General features: G+C 43.9%; 1 protein-coding gene and 1 pseudogene across 3 annotated transcripts in view; one reads left to right on the top strand and one right to left on the bottom strand.

Annotated features, from left to right (window-relative positions):
• Positions 1 to 20,929, top strand: part of TRMO (tRNA methyltransferase O) — a 40,057-nt gene that overhangs the window by 18,749 nt on the left and 379 nt on the right. The window contains exons 6-7 of one of the 3 annotated variants that reach the window (XR_009738086.1): positions 3,422 to 5,245; positions 6,306 to 6,437. The gene's annotated coding sequence lies outside the window, so the exon portion shown is untranslated. Of the gene's footprint in view, positions 1 to 3,421; positions 6,782 to 20,929 lie in introns of those variants that run through there. The other 2 variants (XR_009738085.1, XM_061425763.1) reach the window with 2 other exon arrangements.
• Positions 17,429 to 20,592, bottom strand: LOC133253483 (ribosomal protein eL22-like; annotated as a pseudogene).

The raw sequence follows: 20,929 nt of genomic DNA, 5'->3' as shown, positions 1-20,929 counted from the left end.
CATATCGGAGCTGGAAATTTTTATTCCTTAGTTCTTTGCCCAGCATCCTATATTTGCCAAGATAAAAGATCACATTCAAAGTTACCTTACATATAGGAGGACAACATGAGTAAGAAGTGCTTGGAAACAGGCAAGGGGGAAAACAAGCAACATAAAGTGGACTGATTAGTGAAGCCATGCACAGACTATGTGCTGGGTCCTATGGTGGGAGGAGCTTGGTCATCAGAGCTTGCCCTCTCTTCCTCTTGGCGTCCTACCACACAGACAAGCCTGGGTTAGCCTACTAGATGGTTAGGGATACATGGCTGAGTCTCAGCAGACACCAAACTGGTCACCAGACATATAAGTGAAGCTATCCTACATCATCCAACTCTTGAGTTTGCCTAGATGGCCCAGCCAACACACAGAATCATGAAGGGGAAACTTGTTCATTTTTTTATGTCCCTGTTTTTGGGATGATTTGCTATAAAACAAAAGCTAGCTTATGCATTTAATTACCACACCCTTGAGAGGAGCAGTGGAAGATGGGAATTTATTTAGCAGGAGGGTTAACATGACAAAATGCTTAAATGAAAAAGGGGTTTTTAAGGCAGGATAGATTTTTGTGATGAAAGTCATGAAAAAGTAATAGTAGCTAACATGCTAGGTACTGGAGTTAAGAGTATCAGTATGGATTATCTCATTATAAGGAAAAATACTGTTATCTCTGATGTACAGATGAGAAGCTGAGGCTCAAGGGCATTAAATTACAACGTTTCATGGTTAGAAAGCGGGAAAATTTAGGACAGAAATCCTGAGTCTATCAGACTGCACAAACAACATTTTAAACACTAATAACTCCAAGCTTTCCAGCCCAGAAACATTTTTATTGTTGTTTAGTCACTAAGTTGTATCCGACTCTTTGTGACCCCATGGACTGTAGCCACACACTCCCGCCCACCCCCCCCCCCACCCCACCCAAGGCTCCTCTGTCTGTGGGATTTCCCAGGCAAGAATGCTGGAGTGGGTTGCCATTTCCTTCTTCAGGAGATCTTCCCAACTCAGGGATCAAACTTGTGTCTCCTGAATTGATAGGCAGTTTCTTTACCACTGTGCCACCTGGGAAGCCCTTCCAGCCTAGAGGAATCTATAAATGGTGGTTCCATAAACTCCAGTGGGAGAGCCATAAAGTGAAGCTAAAACCAAGTCCACCACCTGTCTCCCTCAGATCACATCTCTGATTTCTGGATAAACATTTAGTGAACTCATGCAGTTGTTTCTGCTCCCTGCTAAAATCCCAGTAAATTGCAGCAAAAAGGGAAAACTAAACCCAAAGCAGAAATCAAGGAAACAGGAGATTAAAAGTAGAAACCAGTAAAACCAAAAGCTGGTTATTTTGGGTCAATTTGATAAACTTCTTTCTAGACTGATCAGAAAAAAAGAAAACATCAATTAACAGTATTAGGAATTAGAGGTGACACATCTATAGATTGTGCTGATATTTAAAGGGAATGTTATGAACAACTTTGTGCCAATTTTAAAAACATAGATGAAATGAATAAAAACTATGAATATACAAATTACAAAAACGGATTAAAGAAATAAATAACTTGAAGCGCCTTTATATCTATTAAAGGAATCAAAATTGTAGTTAAAAACCTTTCCTCACAGAAAACCTCAGGTGCAGATGACTTCCCTGGTGAATTCTATCAAATATTTAAGGAAGAAAAAAATTCTAAATAAGCTCTTAAAATCCTGAAAATGAGGGAATACTTTCCAACTCATTCTATGACCCCAACATTACCATGATGCCAAAACCAGACAAAAATATTACAAGAAAGAAAACTATAGACCACTATGTCTCATTTGCAAAAATTCTAAACAAAATTTTAGGAAATTTAATACAACAACATATTAGAGGATAATATATCATGACCAAGTAGGGCTTACCCCAGGAATGTCTAGTTGGTTTTAACATTAAATAAATCAACATAATTCACCACATTTACAATCTGTAAAAGAAAAACTCTATGCTCGTTTTGATAGATGCTGAAAAAACATTTGACCAAATAGCCAATCTGGTAACAACTGTCAGAAAACCAGGAATAGAATGGAACTCCTCAGTCTCATAAAGGGCATCTACAAAAAAGTCTACAGCCAACATCATACTTAGTGTGAAAGACTGATTGCTTTCCAGACTAAGATCAAGAAGACAAGGATGTCTATACATACCACTTCTATCCAGTATTGTACTGCAGGTACTAGCTAATGCAGTTAAGGCAAGAAAAAGAAAAAGCACACAGATTAGAAAGGGGGAAATACAATTTTCCTTATTTACAGGTGATACATCTATGTAGAAAGTCCTAAATAGTCAACAGAAAAAGCCACAGGACTAATAAGTGAGTTTAACAAAAGTTATAAGGAATATAAGGTCAAAAAACCAAAAAATTTTAAATTAAAAAATTAAAAAATTTTTTTTTTTGCTGCACCACATGGCTTGCAAGGATCTTAGTTCCCCAAGCAGGGATTGAACGCAGGCCCATGGCAGTGAAAGTCCTAACCACTGGACCACCAGGAATTTCAAACAAAAATCAATTTTATCTCTCTATATTAGCAGTGAACAATTGGAAACTCAAAATAGCATTTATGTAAAAATATGAAATAGAGATAAAATTTATCAAGATATGTGTAATATTTGTACACAGAAAATTACAGAACTTTACCAAGGGAAATTGAAGAAGGCCTAAATACATTGAGAGATCTACAGTGTTTGTGAATTAGAGAACATGGTATCATTAAAATAAAATATCAGCTCTCCTCAAATTGATTTATGGATGGAAGGAAATGGAGTAGGCAGACTCTCTGAGCCAAGGAGAACTTCAATGGGAAAATCCTGAGACTGGCTCGCATCTCTATCTCCAGTATCAGCCTCAGTCCATCAGCAAGCTACTCTTTAAGGCTTGGCTGTTCCCAATCTTGGGCAACCAGCACTCTTCAGGGGGAGGACAGTTCCCTGGTCACTGGACCCCACTGACCACTCAGACGTCCATTCAGTTTCTGTGCGCCTCCCAGCTCACTGGCCCTCAGGACATCCTTCAATTGTGGCTCAGGAGCTGCAGTCTTCTTGGACTTCTTCCCTGGACATTTTGGCCTTCAAAGGAATTCCTAAATTAATCTCCAGCATCCTTTTCCTAAAGTAGGAAGACGATGCTCCCCTCCAGACCTCTTCCTCTCTTTTCTCTGCCTCTGGGTCTCTGCTCCTCCGTGACTGGAATCTGTTGGGACATGACTTCACTCTCATTTCTGGGTCATGTCCTGCCATTATTTGACTTGGAGTGACTCCAGACTGCTTCTCCCATCCCCCGTACATTCCCACTCTGCCACAATTTGTCCATGATGATGGGTGTGAGAAGCTAAAAAGTTTGTTTGCTCTTCTCCTCAGACTTAAGGTCCTGTGTGGACCATGGCCAACATCTCAGGACCATCTGAGCTTCCTTGTTCACAGCTGAGCAACTGGGAGAGGACTGTCCAAGATGGGGGCTGAACTTTTGTGATCAGCTTGTCTCCTGACCTGCCAAGGGTTTCTCCCTCAGCTTAGCCATCCCTCATCCCATGGGTGGCTGAGAGAGAAAGGTGGGCTGAGGAAGAGGCCATGATTGAGTCTCTATTAACTAAATGGTTTATGGATTCAAGGAGCTTGAGAGGTAAGCCCTAACTTTGCTGTAGCCCAAACCATATAATCTGGGCTTCTGGTGCTTGTCTACCATCTGGATCAGGCAGGAAAACTTCCAAGAGGGTAATTCCCTGATGGTACAGTAGATAAGAATCCACCGGCCTATACAGGGGACATGGGTTTGATCCCTGGTCCAGAAACATTCCATGTGCTGCAGAGCAACTAAGCCTGTACTGCACAACTAATGAGCCAAGCTTTAGAGTCTTCAAGCTGCAACTCCTGAAGCCCATCTGCCTAGAGCCTGTGCTCTGCAACAAGAGAAGCCACCACAATGAGAAGCCCATGCACTGCAGCAAAGAGCAGCCCCTGCTCACCACAGCTAAAGCCCCCACACAACAATGAAGACCCAGCACAAACAACAATAAAGAAATCATTTTTTTTTTTTAAGTTTCCAAGAGGTATTCAGATGGTGCTCCTGACTCCCAGGAGGAGGCAGTGTACGGGTGGCCACACTCCATGAACTACACTCACCTATAGGGCTCCTGCCAGAGTCATCTACTCAACTTCTTGTCCAGGTGAATCTTCAGGGTGTTTTCCAGTTGCCTCTGATCTAATTTCTCCCTTCAATCCCCAGGTGACATACCAAGTCACTTCCTGTCTCCTCAGAGTCAGACCCCGTACTCCTCACAGGGTGGCTTTCTAAAACCTAGGTTGTTTGAGAGCTCTTTCTCAGGCAACATGCCAGGGTTCTTGTGGGTCACTTTGCCAGCACTTTCACATGGAAATTCCCTGGTTCCCTCAGTGTCCTGTGGCCAAGATTCTCCCTTGCTGCTTTGGCCCCCCACAGAGGGCTCTGAAGGTTCATAATTCCCTGCCAGTTTGCCCCAAGGCTGTCTCTGTACCAGGCGGGCCCAGTGTTGGATGAAACTCTTTGAAAGGTGGTGCTCAAGCTACCAGCAGATCTCAATGCTAGTAGGAGATTCTCCAGCCAGTATGGAGCCTGGTACTTGGGGACAAAGAGGCCACGTTACACTGAGGAATACTGGGAGTGAGAGGATGAAAGTTTTCCTGAGATCTTTGGACCAAGAGTTCCAGCTGCTTATGCTGTAAGTCCTGCTCTGGGAGTTAGGCCTGAGAGACTGTACTTCATCCCGGGGTTCAGAGAAGGACACTACGCAGGCCCTGTCTGGGGTGACAGAGTAGGAGAGAGGTTGAATGTAGGCCTGAGTTAGGGGTGGGATTCAAGATCAGAGTGGACTGGGGCTACAGTGGGGATTCTTTAGCCTGAATATGGACTGGGAATGTACTGAATAAGACAAAAGGAGACCCTAGTGGGGACCAGCCACCCAAGGCCAGGACAGTAGCCCCAGGGACTCACTGTGCTGAGAGGGGAGACCCTGAAAGAGCTGGCTCCATTTCTGCTGCAAACAGTCCCTTTGAACTTCGGGACTTGGGAACTGCCCTGGCCTGCCGCCCCTGTGGTTTGTCTATGATGCTCTACAGGGCTTGGGAGCCTGTGGGTGTCCTGTGTGTCCACAAGAGACTCTGAAGTAGTCCTGGAAGATTTCCTTGGTAGTCTGCCTCAGTTGCTTGGTAAGTTGCTTCCTCCTTTTCTCTGTCCTCCATAATTTGGAAATGAGCTCTTTTTGTGACTTGTGTCTCCAGGAGCCCCTGGAGGTCAGGGCTGAGGAAGATAGGCTACCAGCTCAGCACACCTGCTGGCTGAGTTCCCCAGCGACAAGGAACCTCTGAGGGAGGGGAGGGCTCTGAACTGTGGAAGGCAAAGGAATGTGGAGGCCACTGCAACTTCCCAACCTCCCAGACATTGGAAGGTGACTGCTACAATCACCCTATCATGATGCTCCCAGCAGGGATCTTCCACAAACTGTCCTCATCAAGAAGCCTGCCCAGATGGCTGCACAAACAGGATGTATAAACTACGGCTGGGAGCAGGACGGGGATGTGAGGGCTCAGCAGGCTGGGCAGGAGCCACCTTCTCCATATCACTGACTCGAAGATGCTACTTTTATTCCTTGAGGGTTCCTCTCACATTCCCTTCCCTGTAGAATTACCCTCCCATGTCAACCATGGTTGCACGGGGGCCCTGCAATCACAGAATCCATGCTAGGAAGAGGGGGACAAGATAAGAGATTCGTCAATACCTGCTTTCCCAAAGAGCAAGCAGATCCCATGTCATGCGCACTCCTTTCTGGAAAATTCTCCTAGGAAATCAGAAGACTTGGTCACATGTAGGGAAGGAAGGAGCAAAGAATCTTATAGGAGACTGAGCAAAACCAAATGAACCAGTCTTCTAGATAATTGGGGAAGCTTTTGATGCATCTTTGAATCTAGCACAGCTCTGTGCTCAGTGGCTTATGTATCGCAGATACTCGGTGTTTTTGTTAAAGGGAAAATTTTGTGTAAATGAACAAAGGAACAAAGAATAGATGAATAAATGATTGGGGGGGGGAGAACTGCCCTCTGAGGGAGGCTCTTGGGAGACTAGACTTCAAGAGCCCCACGCATTAGCATGCAAGGTCAAACAGTGACAATAGACAGGCTCAAGTATGGGATAGCTGTGAGGGATGAAGGCCAAGTGTATCTCGGAGGAATCTGAGCCTTAGAAAAGTTGAAACAATCTGTTCCAAATCAGGACCCCGAAGGTCTGCCTCCGGATATCCATTACACTGTGTCTCACACTGCCACCTGCTGGGCAAGACCCACCGGCCAGCTCCACCGTTCTTCCACGCCTAGGACGGACCTAGCAGGGAACCAGGAAAGTGCGGTAGGTTGTAACTCCTTCCTGTGACTCTCTCCGATGAGGGCTTTGCTTTCTAAGAGGGTGAGCTCTAGCAGACTGTGGATGTCTACCTGGGTCTCAGGAAAAGGAGAGATTAAGGTTAACCCTGGAGTACTATGGACTGAGTAGTCAGAACCTTACCTACCACATGCTCCCTCTTTGTTCCTCTTCCTCCCCCCACACTGGTGCTGAAAAACAAGAAGAGAATGAGGGGCTTGGACTCAATTCTTATTCTCCCCTCTTTAGACAAATTATTATTCACAGATAAATCTTTCTACATTGCATTAACAGAGCTCTATGTTTCTATTTCATTCATTTATAAAATGGATATATATATATATATATATATATTTTGAAATCTCAAAAGTTGACTGTGTGGGGTTCCCAGTTGATTTTCTTCCATTGGTAGACCTCTCCTGAACAAAGGGACAAACTCTCAGACAGGATTTACTCCAGAAGGTGAGGTTCTGTGCCATGACAGCACTGTGGCTCCAGCGTCTGATTAGAGGCTCAGCATTGCTGTTTAGATCAGCTCTAACACAAAGGAAAGGCTTGGCCAAGACACCTGGATGCAGGGTTGGGGTGGGATATGACTGATGAACCAGTGTTGAGGACTGTTCTTCAGTTTTTCTGAACTCTCTTAATAATCCAATCCATGGCCCCTGAATTGCATGGTTGGGTTTTTTCCCAGAGCCAGTTACAACACCAAACAGATGGTCTGGGGTATTGGACAAAGGCCCCACTAGTCTCTATTCTAGCCTCTCTCTCTCCCACAAGGATGATAGTGTCTTCTTTCATGAGAGTTCTCATCTCAGTTGTTTCTTTGGGCCAACATAGTTAATTTAGAAAACTGGGAAGAGGGACAGGAAAGAAAAACCCTCGATTTCTGCTGGGGGCTCATTCTCAGTTTCTCTAGGGTGGTGGTTGGGGAGTAGGGGATAGCCTCTCAGCCTAGTAGTCCCTCAAGCTTTTCTAAATTCTTCCACTCTTCTCTGGGTCTTTTTTACTCTCCACTCCATATTTTCATGATATCATTTATCTTATGCTATTTCCTATTTCTTCCACCTAGAACTAGATATTAACCGGATCCTTCTTTACCCCTGGGAAATCTCAACTTGAACTTCATCACTTCCATAGACTTTGAAGCTCTTTCAGTTCTGGAATTTTTTGCTCATTTCCAGGGATTTACACTGAAGTCTTTAACTCCAGCCTCTCCAAGTAATCTGTTTTTGCCTTGCATCAACACAGACGCACAACTCATGCTTTGCTCCCTTCATTATTCTCAGAAAAATCCACTTACACATAAAAGAATTAGCAGTGCAGCCCTTTTTAAAAGATGGTGTGGGAGTGACCAGAGGGAGACAGGCCCATAAACATACACCATAGTAAACAACTTAAAAATCCTCTCTCATGAATTCCCTTTCTTTCAAAATCCCTTTGCGTTAGTGTACTTCCGAGGGCTCTCGGCTCTCCCTCCCTCACCCCTGCAGTGTCCACCTTGCTGGCCCCTCCCTCCCCTCTCCCAGGTGCCTCCCCTTTTCCCAGCATTATAATGCTTCTCCCTTACTACACAGAGCAGTTCCCCTCTCCTAAAGCCCTGCCCAAACCTGCACATGCAAACCCATCCTGATTTGAAGACTAGGTGAGGCCTTCTCTTTAAGCATTTCAACTTTTAAAGGCAGTAGTTGGAGTTACAGATGAAAATATACTTCAGTAATTTTGAGTCAGGCTTCCCTTGTGGCTCAGCTGGTAAAGAATTCGCCTGTAATGCGGGAGACCTGGGTATGATTCCTGGGTTGGGAAGATCCCCTGAAGAAGAGAAAGGCTGCCCACTCCAGTATTCTGGCCTAGAGAATTCCATGGACTATGTAGTCCATGGGGTTGCAAAGAGTTGGACACAACTGAGCACTTCCACTTTCTTTCCATTTTGAATCATGCCTAAGGTTATTTCTTCCATGAAGGATTTCTTTATTTTTATCATCTATTTTTTATATTTTTACCACCTTCTCTATTGAAATAATCTCAACATTTTTTTCTTTTGAGATCATGCATTTCACATTGTCAAATTTTCTTTTTTAACAGATTTATGAGGCACAATTGTTTAAAATGTACAATTTGATGAGTTTTGACATAGGCATATACCAGTGAAACCACCACCACAATCAAGAAGATGAGATAATTAGTAAAACTAATTAGTAAAACAAGTTCCTATCAAGAAGTCCAACTGATAAACTGTAATATATATTCCCATACTGGTAGCTTCATATGAGATTGAGCAGGCATGACCCTGCAGAGCCCAGAGGTGTTGGGCTGGGAAGCACAAAGATGCATATAGTAGGACACTGGGACTAATGGTGGAGCCACCGCTGCCTCCCAGGCCATCTGTCCTTCCTGCTGGGGTGCACACACTATAGAGGTCTCTGATTTAATAAATGCACTGCATCCTGAAGAATGGCACTCTGTTCTTTCAGTGTGTTGCCTGGTATATCAGTTGTGCCTTTAGAAGGGCATTTCAGTATTCTGTGAGGCTGGCTGCCTCCAACTTCATTAGGTGATTATCAAGCTATTCATCCCATGACCACTGGCCATACCCATACCACTTTTACACGTATGACCCAGCACAGGTCATATGCTATGCTGGGTGGAATTCCATGCCTGTGGATTAGGCAATTCTTATGCCCATAGGTGGAGAAGGCAATGGCACCCCACTCCTTTACTCTTGCCTGGAAAATCCCATGGACAGAGGAGCCTGGTAGGCAGCAGTCTGTGGGGTCGTGAAGAGTCGGACACAACTGAGCGACTTCACTTTCACGCATTGGAGAAGGAAATGGCAACCCACTCCAGTGTTCTTGCCTGGAGAATCCCAGGGACGGGGGAGCCTGGTGGGCTGCCGTCTATGGGGTCGCACAGAGTTGGACACGACTGAAGCGACTTAGCAGCAGCAGCATGCCCATAGGGGCTCAAAGTAATAGGATGAAGATAATGGGAAGCGTATTGAGAAAACAGCGGGTGTCGTGTATAATAATAGGCAAGATGAGCATCTATATAAAGCGAAGGGAAGGAAAAAGGATTCTGTAGAACCAGAAAGTTAACCCTGTTCTGTCAACTTGGATAGAAGCTAGCCACTTTCAAAGTCTGCCAGTTTTGGAAAATTCCTAAGAATCTTGTCTGTGGTCTGAAGGACTGGATGGTTGATAGTCGGGAGAAAGTAAGGCGTCTTTTCAGCTGGCAGACGTGTATCCAAGGATAACACATTGGAGGTTCATGCTGTCAGTTTAAAGTGGCTGATGAGACCCTCTCTTTCAAGGCTCAAGGGCAGTTTTCCTTTGATGTCTTTTCCAGAAACCAAATCTCCATATTTCAGATCATGCAGAGGTTGCTTGGAGAAGGCAATGGCACCCCACTCCATTACTCTTGCCTGGAAAATCCCATGGATGGAGAAGCCTGGTAGGCTGCAGTCCGTGGGGTCGCTAAGAGTCGGGCACGACTGAGCAACTTCACTTTCACTTTTCACTTTCATGCATTGGAGAAGGAAATGGCAACCCACTCCAGTGTTCTTGCCTGGAGAATCCCAGGGACAGAGGAGCCTAGTGAGCTGCCCTCTATGGGGTCGCACAGAGTTGGACACGACTGAAGCGACTTAGCAGCAGCAGCAGAGGTTGCTTAGGTGGGTAGTTTGAAAATTTCTAAAAGCAAGACCAAAAAAATTTTTTTTTTGTTTTTTCCAGCCACCGTCTCGTCTCTTACGCCCATTTCTTGTACGGCTCTCCCCAAGACGGGGAATGGGGGAAGTCATTTCTTAATCCTATCTGACTTCCTTCTTCTCCAGAGACCCACGCAGAGCGGGTGCAGGTAAATATTTAGAAAAAAAAAAGTTGAACCGCATGGCATGGTGCCCGCTGTGCTCGCAGTGGGCTCGCTCTCTGCCAGCCGCCGCTCGTTCTCTCCGCATGTCCAGCCCGGTGGATCTGTGCCGTGGCATGCACCGCCTCAGTCCTGAGAGCCTGGCCACCATCCAGGACAGGACTCACTGCTTGATGAAGCCAGAGGAATGCCTGCAGCGGATGAGCACATACCCAGCCCAGGTGCGAGCGGTAGTGAAATCACTGCAGCTTCCGGTGAGGAGTGGAGCTCCATGACCCCAACGGGAAGGTGGTCAGGGACACGTTAGTAGATTTTCCGGACTACAAAGCCCCTTGCATCTTACTCTATCCAGGGTCCTCACCATTGAAGGGTTGCTGTTTTCTCTTCTTTTGACTTCCAGTGTCATGAGATGGCATTTATAAGGGAAGGTTTTTCTTGTCTCACTTGCTCAACTGTGGAATGGGCTGCCGTGGGAAATTTGAGTTTCCTGCCTGGGGTGCTGGATACCATCTTGGCGGAGCCGTTGTGGTGGTGGGAAGAGAACTCGCTGCCCCGAGATGCTATGAGTCTTTGGTGCCCGTTGTCCCTATGACGCCGCCAGAGGTACGCAATCTGATGCGGATTTCGCAACTCAGCCTTGAGGTTAGTGATGCAAGTTCATTCAGGAGGAAACTGTGGCTGGTGAGTCGGACCCCTGGATGCTGCTGGGGCTCGGAGGGCCTGACTCACGCCTCACAGCCCCCGCCAGCGTTTCAGAGGGAAGCGATGTTGTCTCTTGTTCCTCTTCCTCCGCTCATCCCCTCAAGGTGGGCGGCTGGTCTTCAGCCTCCTCTGCATTCCACACAGCACCTCCTGGGAAACCTCAGCCACACCCCTGGCTTCAATTCCTGTCTCTGTGATGATAAATTCTAACGTTGTGTCTCCAGCCTTGACCTCATCCTTTAGCAAACAGACCAGGTAGCCAGCAGTTTATTGGACATCATCATCTCATCAGCCCTGCATCTCAACACAATGTGTCCCAAACTAAGATGTTTTTCTCCTGCCTTCAACCTAACACCCCTCACCCAACCAGCCACCCCATACAGGAACCTTTCTCTCTCTCTCTCTCTCTCAAGTACACTTCTCCCTTGCCTCCTCATCCGACGTGTTCCACCCTATAGTGCCTTTTTATCAGCCTTTTTAAATTCCAGTTCTGTTGCAACTGATTTCATTATGCCTCCCCAGGGCTGTATTGCTTGGCCTCCTGGCTGGTTCCTGTGTGCCAGCTCCCCCTTTTCTAAGCACTACACTCTGTGTTAGGTGGGTGTGTAAATGGACAAAACAACTGTAGAAGACTAGTAGTATCTATTCAAGTAGACATATGTATACCCTGTTCCGTGCTTAGTTACTTCAATCCTGTCTGACTCTTTGTGACCCTATGGACTGTCTACCCTGCCAGGCTCCTCTGTCCATGGGGATTCTCCAGGCAAGAATACTGGAGTGGGTTGCCATGCCCTCCTCCAGGGGATCTTCCCAACCCAGGGATCAAACTGGGACCTCCTGCATTGCAGGCGGATTCTTTTCCAGCTGAGCTACCTGGGAAGCCCATGCATACCCCATGACCCAGCAATTCCACTCCTAGATATGTACCAAACAGATGGACATCCATGAAAGTACCAGAAGTCAGATGCAAGAAGTTTTATAGCCCCAAACTGGAAACCAGGTGATGCTCATTAATATTAGTAATTGTCATATCTTCATACAATGGGATATTAACATAAAGATGAAAAACAAACTACTTTTATATATGGCAACATGGATGAGTCTTGAAAGCATTGTGTTCGGTGAAAGAAGCCAAATACAATAAAATACGGAAAACTATTTTATGGTGTTAAGATCAGGATACTGTTTTCTCTTGTGATTGGGTAGTTCCTGAAAGAGTGCTATTGGGTTTTTAGTAATGATTTCTTTCTTTAGCTGGATGCTGTTTACAGAGGTGTGGTCAGTTGGTGAAAATGTTTGCACTTCTCTGTATGTGTGCTATACTTCAATTAAAAGTTTACCAACACCCACCCACACACCAAAGCAAAATTCCTTCCATGTTCCTCATAACCAGCAGAAACATTTCCAAACCCTAGCAGTACACTCAGTGCCCTCTGTGATACGACCCAGGGCATCTCCCTCCCACCTATGGCACGTGTGCCATCCACACTGAGTCACACCTGTTCTGCTGGCACATCTCTGGGCCCTTGCTTTTCTAGTTCCTCTCTCAATCTGTTTCTGTGCTGAAAATGCTACCTCCTCTATGAAGCCTCCCTTTATTTTTTAGGCCAAACAGATCTCTCCTGGGCTGTGTTCACATGGCATGCTGTTTTCCCCTCTCTCAGGGCCCTTAGCTCTCTCTGCTTACACGTGTTTCCTTGATTGGTGGTAAACTCTGCGGTGGCAGGAACAGTGTCTCATTCACCTTTGTAAAATCTCCTGGAGCCAGTGTTGTGGCTGCTATAGTGCTCGAGCTAATGAATATCTGACAAGTGATTGAATGCATGCTCTGAGTTAAGCCTCAGTCAGTACTGCCAAAAAGCCAAGACACCCAGCTTGCCTGCAGAAAGCTTTTGCTGAGAGCCAAGTCACTTTGGAAGGAAACACATCCTGCAGTCCTTTATTGGCTGTTGACAGCCAACCAAATGTAAATGTGTTGTGCAGCATTGTGGGCGTGTCCAGTTAGACTGAGCAGCCCCACTAACATGAATAAGCCGTGCAAATATGTGTTTAATGACCATGTTGCTCCGTGTCAAGTCTTAATCCCAGATAATTAGCAGATAGATAATTGGTAGAAGAATGGGAGGTGCCGATGGATATCCCATCACTTGGGTGAAGCTAGTGATCCTCTATGGATTAAGACCCACCCTCTGTAAGTGTTGATGGCTCCTATTTGAAATGCTCCTTTTGAAAGGGCCTAGGTCCAAGAAGTGTCAGGAGCTCCAGAATGGGGCGTTGGCATCAGCGCTAATTCCCTGGGCTGCTTCCATGCAAGGTGGGTGGATGGGCCCCACTGCCACCAGCTTAGTGCTGACAGCTCAGAGTCCTGTACTGCCACTGACCTGGTGGGTCGTCTTGAGTAGGTCCCGTCTCCTTTCTTGCCATTTGTCTACTGGCAAAGGGTAGAAGGAATGGGGTGGACATGCTGAGTTGAGAACCCATTGTAGACAAGATTTTCCCTACTCTGCTCCTTCCTGGTTTTGTCAGAGGCGTGGTTAGTTGGCCTGGATGTTGGGGTGCCTTGAAGAGGATGTTCTGGGAGTGAAAGCAGACATCTGAGATGAGTGTTGACAGTATTGTATTATGTGCATGGTGACCCTGGAGTTGCACAGCCAGGCAGCACTGGATTGAATGACTTTCACCTGTCAATTTAACAAACTAGTCATGCTCAAGGGAATGGAACTTAAAAGCAGCTCTGCTGTGGATCTGGGTGTAGAGGAATGAGCACTTGACTACAAGTCAGGAAGCTAGTTTTGAGGCTGTTATCATAGGAAGTTTAGTGTGAACAGAGTCTTTATTTCTCTGGGATAAATGCCCCTGAGTGCAATTGCTGAATTGTATGGTTGTTACCTATTTAACTTTATAAGAAACTGCTAAATTGTTTTCTAGAGCAGCAGTACCATTTTACATACCCATCAGCATTGTATGACTGATCCAGTTTCTCTAACTCCCTACCAGCATTTGGTGTTGTCACTGGTTTGTTTTTTTTTTGTAGTCACTGTGATAGGTATGTAGCAATATTACATTGTGGTTTTAATTTGCATTTCCCTGTCGACTAATGATGTTGAACATCTTTTCATGTGCTTATTTGCCATCTGTGTATCCTCTTTGGTGCGATATCTCTTTTGTCCATTTTGTAGTTGGATTGTTTCCTTACTGGTGAGTTTGAGATTTGTCTATATATTCTAGATAGGAATCTTTTGTCAAATATGTGGCTTGAAAATACTTTCTTCTGGTTTGTGGTTTGTCTTTTCTTCCTTTTAACAGTCTTTCCTAGACAAATGTTTGTAATGTTAACAGTCCTATTTAGCAATTTTTTTCTTCTATGCATTTGTGTCATTTCTAAGAACTTTTTGTTTGCCTAATTCTACATCCCAAAGATTTTCCTCCCATTTTTTTCTAAAAGTTATCTACTTTTACATTTTGTGTTTAAGTCCATTATCCACATAAGGTTAATTTTTGCATAAAGTATGAGATTTAGATTGAGGATCAAATTTCTTTCTTTCTTTCTTTTTTTTTGGCCTTTGGATGTCCTGTTGCTCCAGCACCATTTGTTGAAAAGGGTGTCTTTCCTTTGTTGGACTGCTTTTTCACCTTTGTCCCAAATCAGTTGGTTATTTATGTGTGGGTCTATTTTGGGGTTCAATGGCACCCCACTCCAGTACTCTTGCTTGGAAAATCCCATGGACGGAGGAGCCTGTTAGGCTGCAATCCATGGGGTCGCTAAGAGTCGGACACGACTGAGCGACTTCACTTTCACTTTTCACTTTCATGCATTGGAGAAGGAAATGGCAGCCCACTCCAGTGTTCTTGCCTGGAGAATCCCAGGGATGGGGGAGCCTGGTGGGCTGCCATCTATGGGGTCCCACAGAGTCGGACACGACTGAAGTGACTTAGCATAGCATAGCATTCTTTTTCATGGATCTGTGTGTCTGTTCCTCTACCAATACCAATATGGTCTTGAATACTATAGGATATAAGAAGTGTTGAAATTGGTTAAATGATTCCTCTCCCTGAAATGGACTAAATATTCATGTCCCTTCAAATTTCAAATGTTGAAATCCTAATTCCCAATGTGAGAGTATTAGGAGATGGAGCCTTTTGGAGGTCATTAGGTCAGGGTAGCGCCCTCATGAGTGAAATTAGTGTCCTTGTTTAAGGACCCCAGAGAGCTCTCTTGTCCTCTTTCCACCATGTGAGAATACAAAGAGAAGTCGGAAGTCTGCACCTGGAAGAGGGTTCTCACCGGAACTTGGCTATGCTGGCACTCTCCCAGGACTGTGAGAAATAATTTTTTTATTGTTTATAAGCCCCCCAAGTCTGGTATTTTGTTATAGCAGTCTAAACTGACTAAAAATATACTCTTTTTTCAAAATTGTTTTAACTATTCTAGTTCCATTGCCTTTACGTATATTTTAGAGTGATCCTGTCTGTATCAGTAAAAACTCTTGCTGAAATTTTGATAGGAATTACTTTAAACCTGTATGTCTACTTCGGGAAAAATCAACTTCTTCATATGTTGAGTTTTCCAACCGTGCATATGATCTGTCTGTTTGTTTAGACTTTCTTTGTTTTTTTTCATCAGTATTTTATACTTTTCAACATACAAGCTCTGTACATGTTTTGTTAGATTTACCACCTGTTTTTTTGAGTGATTATAAATGGTATTATATTTTTAATTTTGGTATGCACACTTTCATTGTTAATACATAGAAATATAATTGTTTGATGTTTGTCTTATAGCTTCTAGACTTTTCTGGACTCACTTATTAGTTCTAGGAGTTTTGTTGTTGTTGTTTCTCCCTATGGAATCCCTTGGATTTTCACTGTAGACAGTCATGTCCTCTGAAAATAGAGACAGTTTTATTTCTTCTTTTCCATTCTATGTAACTCTTAATTTCTAGACTTTTTTTTTTTGGTACTGGGTAGAACTTCCAGTACTATGTTGAATAAGAGTGATGAGAATGGACATCTTGCCTTGAGCTTGATCTTTGGGAAAAATATTCAGTCCTAAGTATAATGTTAGCTGTAGATTTTTGGTACACATTCCTTGTCTAGTTGAGGAAGAACCCTTCTGTTCCTATATTTTTGAGAGTTTTTATCATGATAGGTATTAATTCTGTCAAATACTTTTTATATAGTGATATGATTATGTGATTTTTCTCTTCTTTAGTCTATCAATATGGTGGCTTGTAGTAATTAATTTTTGCCTATTGAACTAGCCTCACATCCTCTGAAGTCAACTGTGTTTGGTTATGCTATATAATTATTTTCATATATCACTGAATTCTATTCACTAATATTTTATTGAAGACTTTTCTGTCATTTATGAGAAATACTGGTTTATGGTTGTTGTTTCATATGACCTTAATCTGATTTTGTCATCAGGTTAATACTAGCTTTATAGAAAATAAATTGGACGTATTTTTTCCTCTTCTATTTTTTGGAAGAGATTGTGTCATTGGTATTATTTCTTTAAAATTTTGATAGAATTTTCTAGTGAAATCATCTGGGCCTGGACATTTCTTTTGGGGAGTTTTAAAAAATTATGAATTCAATTTCCTTTATACTCAGAAGGCTATTCAACTTATCTATTTCATATTGAGTAAGTTGTTGTATTTTTTGGTTTTTTGACATTGGTCTATTTTATCTAAGTTGTCAAATTTATGTGTTTTTGGTTGTTTGTAGAATTCCCTTATTATACTTTGATATCTGCAGGGTAGTGGTGATAGCTTCCATTTCATTCCTAAAACAAGTGATTGTGTCTTTTTTCCTTAGTCAGTTTTGTCAGAGGTTTTTCCATTTTAATTCATCTTTTCAAAGAACTAGCTCTCTATTTCCTTGATTTTCTCTATTGTTTTTCCATCTTCAGTTTCAATGGTTTTGACTCTTTATTGCTCCCTCCCACCATTCCCTGATTCCTTCCTTCTTTCCTTCCAGCCTAATAGACCTACAACAGTATGTTAGTTCTAGGTATATAAGTGATTCAAGAGTTCTGTATGTTACAAAATAATGACCCTGATAAGTCTAGTGACCATCTGTCACCATACAGTTATAATATTAGTGACTGGATTCTTTTTTTCTATTTTCTTGAGGTGGAGATTAGGTTATTGATTTGAGATTTTCCATTTTTCACAATGTATGCCTTTAGTGCTATAAATTTCTCTCTTAGCATTTTATTTTTGCTATTTCCCACAACTTTGGGTATGCTGTATTTTCATTTTCATTCACTTCCATGTTTAATTTCTCCCCCAACTTCTAGACTTTCTCTTTTACCCATGGACTATTTAGAAACATATTGTGTACAATGTTTTCCATTCACTGATAAACTAAGTCAATTTCTGGATCTTTCGTTGTCTTGTATGCTTCATTTGTTTTATTGGCAAGCAAAGCCCTATAAGGGATGGCTTCCCTACTCTTCAGACTCATGTCCATCTTCATCTTGACTAATCTGGAAGTAATGAAGTTTATAAGTGTCCTTGTCAGATGCAACCCTTGAAGCCAGTCACCAAAATTGTTCTTTTTAAGATATTTCTTGGTAAGATATTTTAGATACCTTTTAGAGAACTGTTTCTCAGAAACAACCATGATTTTGAAGCATTCAGTGGAAACAACATTTCCAAGATTTGCAGGTTTTCCATTCATTTTAACCTTCTCACATAGAAATGGTTCAAAATTTCCAGAATCTTCTCCTGGATGATTAAGATCCAAATTAAACTTCCAGGTTGACTTCTTGGGCTTCCTTGTCTTTCTTCGGCACCATCTTGAAGGTTGGCCATGCAATCAGAGAGCAGCCCTGAGTCTTTTGACTTCTAGCCTAGTGCTCTTCTAACCCAGGAGCCTCATGATGCAAAGTATTATCACTTAGAAGTTCTGGTGCCCAAATGCCTGGCTTCAAACTGCTCCTCCTGTTCTACTTCACGGTCACTACCTTTCAGGGGAGTTTGTGGAGACTAAAAGCACTAGATAGTGCCCCCCACCCCCCCCATCCCCGCTGCAGCTCACTGAATGTTAGCCATTGTGACTGGTATCAGAGATGGAAGGCATTGTTGTGCCCATTTTATTGTTGAGGAAGTTGAGGCTGAGACTTGCGCAGGTACTGGAGCCAGGATTTGAACCAGTGCATTTGTGACAAAGGTGGGCAACTGCTCAGAAAATAGGAAAGTACCAGTGTTCAGATTTGACCCTTACTAACAGTATATCAGACTCTAGATTCATTCCATGCATTTGTGTGTAGTGGGAGGAAGCCCAAGTTTCCTGAAGATAGATTCAGGAGGAAATCTTCAAACTGAGACCTGAAAGGGCTTACCTGGTGGCTCAGTGGTAAAGAATCCACTTGCCAATGCAGGGGACACAGGTTTGATCCCTCCGGAGTGATCCCACGTGATCCGGAGTGATGCCATGGAGCAATTAAGCCCATGCGCCACCCCTGTGCTCTAGAGCCTGGGAACCACGACTCCTGAGCCCTCATGCCCTAGAGCCCATACTCCGCAACAAGAGAAGCCACTGCAATGAGAAGCGTACGCACTGCAGCTAGAGAGTAGCCCCTGTTCACTGAAACTAGACAAAAGCCTCAACAGCAAGGAAGACCCAGCACAGCCAAAATAAATAAATACAATTTACAAAAAAAGAGAGAGAGAGATTTGAAAGCCACTTACTGAGAAGCGAGGTGTTTGCCAGGGCATGTAACTCACCAGCCAACCAACCTTGTAGTAGTGTTTCGGAAAAGTCATTTATGTTCATTATAGTTTGGGGTTTGGGTGGAAAGCCTGTTTCAGTTCTGGGGTTTTGCTTTCCTATCAGGCCGGCTGCAGGCCCAGACTGGCCCCTGTTGGAAGGAAGTCGGCCCTCCTCCCCTCAAGGAGGAAAGGCCCTCCCGTCTGTGGTCGCTGCATTGTACTTGCTGGATTCCAGGCTGTCAGTCTCATGGAGAGCTCCTAGGACGCTTAGCCTGCAGATTGTTTTGTTAGGTTTCTCCTACAATTAATTTGGAAATCACCCAGCTGCCCACAGCCTCTCCCAGGTGTTCTGTAAACCACAGGCCTGCTCCTGCAGCCTTTGCCTTGGTGGGACCATCGCTAGCTGAAGCTGGGTGGGTCAGGGTGGGGTGATAGGAGGGTGAAAAGAGGCCCATAATGGTAGAGCTCATTTAAAGCCACGTCCCCCTCAGCTTTGGCACTAACCGTCCTGCTTTGTAGGATCTGGAGCAAACAGATCCACACACTTTGCAAACTTTATCTTTAAGCCTCACACGCCCCTGGAGGTAAGTCAGGGGCGTGTGGAGGATCCACCCTACTTAACGAGAAAGGATTTCCCCCAAGCTGCAGTCAAACCAACACGCAAGCCTCCCGTTTCCCATATCCAAGGAGCACAAATCCTCACATGCTTGATTCATTTTACTGTGAACTTTGTTACACCTGGATTGAATCCCTTGCAGACAAAGGTCTGTGACCTTGTGCTTGCCCTCTTTTCTTGGACCTTACTTTTCTCATCTGAAAAAATGCACCTGAAAACTGCTACTTCCCAAGGCAGTTGTGAAGATCTAAAGAAGAGCATATGTGGAAGTTCTTAGTACAGCATGAACAAAGCCACTCATGGATAATGTGAGTTATGTTAGTCAGCTGTGCCATGGCTGAGCCACTTGAAGCTGGGGAAGAGCAATGGTGTGCTGAGAGCCCTGGACAAGGATCTAAGATGTTAGCTCCTTGTACAGCTGTGGAAAGTCACCTTCTTTATTTACATGCTCAGTCGTGTCTGACTCTTTGTGACCCCATGGACTATATAGTCCACCAGGCTTCTCTGTCTGTGGAATTTTCCAGGCAAGAATACTTGAGTGGGTGGTCATTTCCTTCTCTGGAGGATCTTCCCCTCCCAGGGTTGAACCCATATCTCCCGTGTCTCCTGCATTGCAGTGGGATTCTTTACCTGATGAGCCATTGGGAAAACCCAACCTTGTTTTTTCCTTCTATAAATCAAGGGGTAAGATTAGATTACCTTTTAGCTGTATGTTTGTTTTTTTGTTTTTGTTTTTTTAATATAAGAATGGCAAAGGAAATCTCAACGGGAAAACGAAGAATCAATTTTTTCCTGCCTCCAAAAGGGTCACCTTCTTTAGTTAGGATGTATTTGGCTGCAAGTAACAGAGAGACCAAAGATAAGAGGTTTAAATGGCAGGATGTTTGTTATCGCACACAGGTATAATGAATTGTTCCAGGGTTGGTTCTTTCAGTAGCTCAGCGATGTCATTAGGTACCCAGGTTATTCCCACCTTTTGGCTCTGCCATCCTCAGCAGGTTGGCTTGTTCTCTTAGGCTGGTACCCTCCGAGTCCAACATGTCTGTCACACTTGCAGGAGTCACACCCTAACAACATTAAGAGGAAGAAAATGGCTATTTATTTCCCCCTGTTGCTTTAAAAACAAGGAAATATTTCCCAGAAGTCTTGAGCAGACTTTTCTGGACATCTCACTGGCCCGAAAAGTATCCTGGGCCTGTTTCTCAATAATCACTGGCAGGAGTGATGGAATCATCACCATGTCTACCTTAGACAAGTCCAGATTGAGCCAGTGGGCACTCCAATGGGTGTAAGACATCCCCTACAACATATGACCAATTGCAACCTGAACAAAATCAGAGTCTTGTGAGCAGAGAGGGGGCAGAATGACAACTATCAGTATCTGGCACACCTTCTTCTTGAATAAGCCAGAAAGAGAGCGTATTGTTTTACTCCTGTCCAGGGTTGCCCACTGTTCAGTTGTCCTCAGTAGGCTGCATCTCAGCTCTACCATAAAGACCCCTTTGTCCAGTTCCCTTGATAGGACACTGTTCTTTCTTTTGAGCACCAGTACAGAGAAAACGTGAACACACCCCAAT

This window comes from Bos javanicus, chromosome 8 (assembly GCF_032452875.1).
Source record: "Bos javanicus breed banteng chromosome 8, ARS-OSU_banteng_1.0, whole genome shotgun sequence".
In the NCBI taxonomy this organism is placed as follows: Eukaryota; Metazoa; Chordata; class Mammalia; order Artiodactyla; family Bovidae; genus Bos; species Bos javanicus.
Note: the sequence above shows the minus strand (reverse complement) of the source record. Positions and strands in the feature narration are given on the sequence as shown.